A 5507-nucleotide genomic window follows, 5' to 3' on the forward strand; every position below is an offset into this window, starting at 1 on the left:
GACTTGGAGAAGGCATTCGACCATGTCCCTCGGGAAGTCCTGTAGGGAGTGCTCAGAGAGTATGGGGTATCGGACTGTCTGATTGTGGCGGTCCGCTCCCTGTATGATCAGTGCCAGAGTTTGGTCGGACACGTTTCCAGTGAGAGTTGGACTCCGCCAAGGCTGCCCTTTGTCACCGATTCTGTTCATAACTTTTATGGACAGAATTTCTAGGCGCAGTCAAGGCGTTGAGGGGATCTGGTTTGGTGGCTGCAGGATTAGGTCTCTGCTTTTTGCAGATGATGTGGTCCTGATGGCTTCATCTGGCCAGGCTCTTCAGCTCTCGCTGGATCGGTTCGCAGCTGAGTGTGAAGCGACTGGGATGAGAATCAGCACCTCCAAGTCCGAATCCATGGTTCTCGCCCGGAAAAGGGTGGAGTGCCATCTCCGGGTTGCGGAGGAGACCCTGCCTCAAGTGGAGGAGTTCAAGTACCTCGGCGTCTTGTTCACGAGTGAGGGAAGAGTGGATGGTGAGATCGACAGGCGGATCGGTGCGGCGTCTTCAGTAATGCGGACGCTGTATCGATCCGTTGTGGTGAAGAAGGAGCTGAGCCGGAAGGCAAAGCTCTCAATTTACCGGTCGATCTACGTTCCCATCCTCACCTATGGTCATGAGCTTTGGGTTATGACCGAAAGGACAAGATCACGGGTACAACCGGCCGAAATGAGTTTCCACCGCCGGGTGGCGGGGCTCTCCCTTAGAGATAGGGTGAGAAGCTCTGCCATCCGGGGGCAGCTCAAAGTAAAGCCGCTGCTCCTCCACATCGAGAGGAGCCAGATGAGGTGGTTCGGGCATCTGGTCAGGATGCCACCCGAACGCCTCCCTAGGGAGGTGTTTAGGGCACATCCGACCGGTAGGAGGCCACGGGGAAGACCCAGGACACGTTGGGAAGACTATGTCTCCCGGCTGGCCTGGGAACGCCTCGGGATCCCCCGGGAGGAGCTGGACGAAGTGGCTGGGGAGAGGAAAGTCTGGGCTTCCCTGCTTAAGCTGCTGCCACCGCGACCCGACCTCGGATAAGCGGAGGAAGATGGATGGATGGATGGATGGATATCAAATGCAGGTAATTGGGAATTGATACCAGTGACAATTATGTTACTTTTGTGGGTGTTAAATGTAGATTAAAATCATCATAGGTCCCTTTAACTTTACCTTGTGTCTATCTTTACTCTGTTTTTTTATTTACTAAACGGTCTATATACAAACTCCATACTTAAACATTTTGTTAGGCATGTAACGTACATTTGTGTTACTTTGTTTACACTATTTACAACCACTCGGCGTCATGTGTCACTGTCAGGATGTCAAGAGCCGTAGCCATAAAGCACAACCACCGCCATAACAATAACATGCTCGGCTACCACTGTTTGAGTATCTATTCGTTTTATAGCCGTGACGAGAGCGTACGTGTACTTGCAGCTTCTTGTTCTTGTTTACATAAAACCTGGAGGTGTGCACTTTACACACGTTGAGGCTTGCATGAAATGTTGAGCATCGTACCCAGATAAAGTATGTGCGGCATACAAGTATAGATGAAAACAAATACAATATTCATCATTCTATAGGGGCAGCACGGTGGTGCAGTGGGTCCTTGGTGGTGCAGAAGGGTCCTTGGTTAGATTCCCAGGCTCAACGTCTTGATTGGCAACACTAAATTGGTCCTGGTGTGGGAATATTAATATATGAATCTATCGCAGTTTGCCCTGTGATAAGGTGGCAGTGTTTCTTAACCATTGTTGGGCCGCTGGTGGTTCATTCGATTTCGAATGCTCAAATGCAAAACAAAAAACAAATTTTGGGCCATTTTTTGTATTTTTATTTCTGAAACCAAAAAGTTGGACAACCATTTAATGACACTTCTTTAAAACGACAATAGGACTCCTGCTGAACATAGGTGTTACCGTTATCCTAAAAACACACATCTGCGGTCCCCTCCAAAGTTTCTCATTGTCATCCCATTGGGTTGAGTTTTGTGGGATCTGAGCCGAATATGTTGTTGTGGCTTGTGCAGCCCTTTGAGACACTTGTGATTTAGAGCTATATAAGTAAACATTGATTGATTGATTGATTGATACTATGCAAAGTGAAAGCCATTTATCAACAACACCCAGAAACGCCGCTGTCGTCGCTGGGCCCGAGCTCATCTAAGAAGGACTGTTGCAAAGTGGAAAAGTGTTCTGTGGTCTGACAAGTATGGTAGTCCTAATGTGTATAATTAATTTTATTTGTAACCGTTGACTAACGGTGGCTAACAGTTGCTTGAATTTTTGACCAGGACAGTTAATAAAGGTTTTATGACGCCAACAGCTTGACCCTTGAACGGATGATTTCCTTAGGGAAATATCCCTTCTAAATTTGAACAAATGGGATGTCGACCACGTTCAATCTTGCAGTGTTGTATTTCCTCTTCAGGCAACGTATACATCATCCGCATCATCCTTTTACCGCGTTGCAGTGTCAGAAATTAGACTCATTAGTTTTATGAGGGTGTAAAGTCCAAACATCATGTTTGATCGCCAAAAATAACTAAAAAAAAAAAAAACGCTATTTCCTGCAGAAGAAGGCTGCAGTGCGGTATTGATCAGAATGTTAGATAACCACCGGCAATTTGTGTAACAAAGGACTTGTGCTGCCTGTAGTGCTGTAATCACTGACGTGCCATTTCCTCCTGTCAGATGAACTCCACATACAGCGAAGTATGAGATTCCTTGGCATTTGTGCGGCGTTCTCAGCAAATCGACAATCCATTTGGACCGTTTTTCATCTCCTTTCTTCTTCCCCTCCAGCCAGCTAGCTACTTCCTTTCACAGCTCCGTGGAGTCTGGCTTGAGTCGGCTCGCTCTACTCACAGTCGACGCCCTATCAGGTGTGCTGGGGATCAAATGTCAGCCGCTCATCTGGGAGGCAGACGGTTCTTTCGCTCTTTCACCTTCATGACTCACAACCATGATAATTCGACGGAGACTCAATTGTGCACAAAAGAGCGTTACTTTTTTTCAGTGGCGGGCTGTGTGTTTCCCACCTAGGCCTTCATTGATGTCCTACTTAGTCCGACTTTAATAAATATTCATCAAAATACCATCATTTATGTCACCACATGACTACGGCTGGAGGAATGCTAAACTGAAACACACTTGTGATCTACTGGGCATTGAACACCTCAGCAGTGTACAAAACTATATTTCGGCACATTTAATAATCAATGAACCCTTATCAGAATTTTAAACATATCTTATGTGGTACTGTCAAAATTAAAATAATTGTAGTGAACATATTAACTGTGTAAAAATAAATAAAGAAAATATTTGAACTTTTTGTTAAAAAAGCGAGAACCGATGATTTCTCTGTTGGCCGGGTATGGCTCCGTTGCCCCTTTCTGCTTTTTGCAAATTACAACTTGTGATTGGATTCTCACTTGGGAGAGACAAGTGAACATCCAATCACAGCCACGTTTAGCGTAAGGCTACCTAAATGGGCTACTGTCAACAACTCGTGTGTAACGATTTGGTCGCATGGTGATGCGGAGGTCATTCTCCCAGGATGCAGACGGACTCCGGACACAGCTTGCAGGTAGGAAATTAGTTATTTTCATAAATCATGCATTAAAAAACAGGAAAACAAGCTAAGGAGGCTAGCGCGGGAGCTAGCATACAATGAGGAATAAAAACTAACTGTCGTTACCTATTGCATGATGCAAATTAGGAAGCCAGACTGAGTGTGGAAAGCAATGTGAATAAATAGCACTCTGATAAGTGCCTGGCAGCAGGTGAGCATCCCAGACACTAATCAGAGGCAGCTGCAACAAATCGGCTCCGGCAGAATTCATACAGCGCTGGCAACAAGCTAGCTGAATTCTGATTGGATAAAAGAAAAACAAGCAATGTAAAAACAAGCAACACTGGAGCCTAATAGGACATGAAGAGAATATGATGAATACTTTATGGAAAGTATATTAAAATGAACTTTTATTAATCTATGATCATGATTTAACGGCACACCACTGCTTTTTTTACACCGCAAAGAGGATTTTGCTCCTTCATGATTTCATACAGAACACATATGGGTGCTTTGGTGTCCAGCCTCTGTCGAAGTCAAAGTGAAAAGTCATTGGATTTCTCTTGAGCAGCTTTAATTTAGAAAAACAATAAGTGGTCCAACAGCAGTTAGTCCCTAATGGTCCTGTTCTTTCTTGTAATCTCCACACCCCTGTGATAGAGCCATTTGGCTCCTGGAGCCAGGATCTTGGGAAAATAATGCTCTGTATTGCAGAAGCGTGAGGCCTCATCAATCACGGCCAAGCTGACACGTTGTAAAATGCATCATTAATGGCTTAATGAATCACAATTTAAAAGGTGTTGCCATCTCGCCCACCTTGCCGTCGCCATAGATGTGCGTGTCACTTTCATTGATCCGGCCTGTGTGTGTTGATGTATTGTCTCAATCTAAGTGCACTCACTGTGTGGGCCGTTATGGAAGCCGGCCAGGAAAGGACATTTACACTCTCGGCTCCATCCATGTGCTTTACGGCTTGACCCGAGTTTTTGTGCACCATGATAGGAAATCAGGCATGACCGTAAAAGGAAATAAAGACAAATGTATTTTGTTTTTTTTGCTTTCTTTCACTGAGCAATGGCTCTGCAGAATCTGATGAGGAACGGCTGCTTGCCCAATGAAATGTGTGCACTGTATCTCCAAAAGTATGGAGCAGTACTCTTAATATGTTGAGTTCTGTAATATTATCCTGAGTTTATTGACTTTCAGCACCCTCTGTAGTTTTCTTAGTTGCCATGGGTGCTGATTTCCTGCACCTGCCTCTGATTAGTGGTCGGGACACTCACCCAGGCATGTGATTTGAACTTAATGGAAATAGACTGAATCAGCACCTCCAAGTCCGAGTCCATGGTTCTCGCCCGGAAAAGGGTGGAGTGCCATCTCTGGGTTGGGGAGGAGACCCTGCCCCAAGTGGAGGAGTTCAAGTACCTCGGAGTCTTTTTCACGAGTGAGGGAAGAGTGGATCGTGAGATCAACAGGCGGATCGGTGCGGCCTCTTCAGTAATGCGGACGCTGTATCGATCTGTTGTGGTGAAGAAGGAGCTGAGCCGGAAGGCAAAGCTCTAAATTTACCGGTCGATCTACGTTCCCATCCTCACCTATGGTCATGAGCTTTGGGTTATGACCGAAAGGACAAGATCACGGGTACAAGTGGCCGAAATGAGTTTCCTCCGCCGGGTGGCGGGGCTCTCCCTTAGAGATAGGGTGAGAAGCTCTGCCATCCGGGGGGAGTTTAAAGTAAAACCGCTGCTCCTCCACATGGAGAGGAGCCAGATGAGGTGGTTCGGGCATCTGGTCAGGATGCCACCCGAACGCCTCCCTAGGGAGGTGTTTAGGGCACGTACGACCGGTAGGAGGCCACAGGGAAGACCCAGGACATGTTGGGAAGATGACATAGTCTCCCGGCTGGCCTGGG

The sequence above is a fragment of the Entelurus aequoreus genome, linkage group LG06 (assembly GCF_033978785.1).
Source record: "Entelurus aequoreus isolate RoL-2023_Sb linkage group LG06, RoL_Eaeq_v1.1, whole genome shotgun sequence".
In the NCBI taxonomy this organism is placed as follows: Eukaryota; Metazoa; Chordata; class Actinopteri; order Syngnathiformes; family Syngnathidae; genus Entelurus; species Entelurus aequoreus.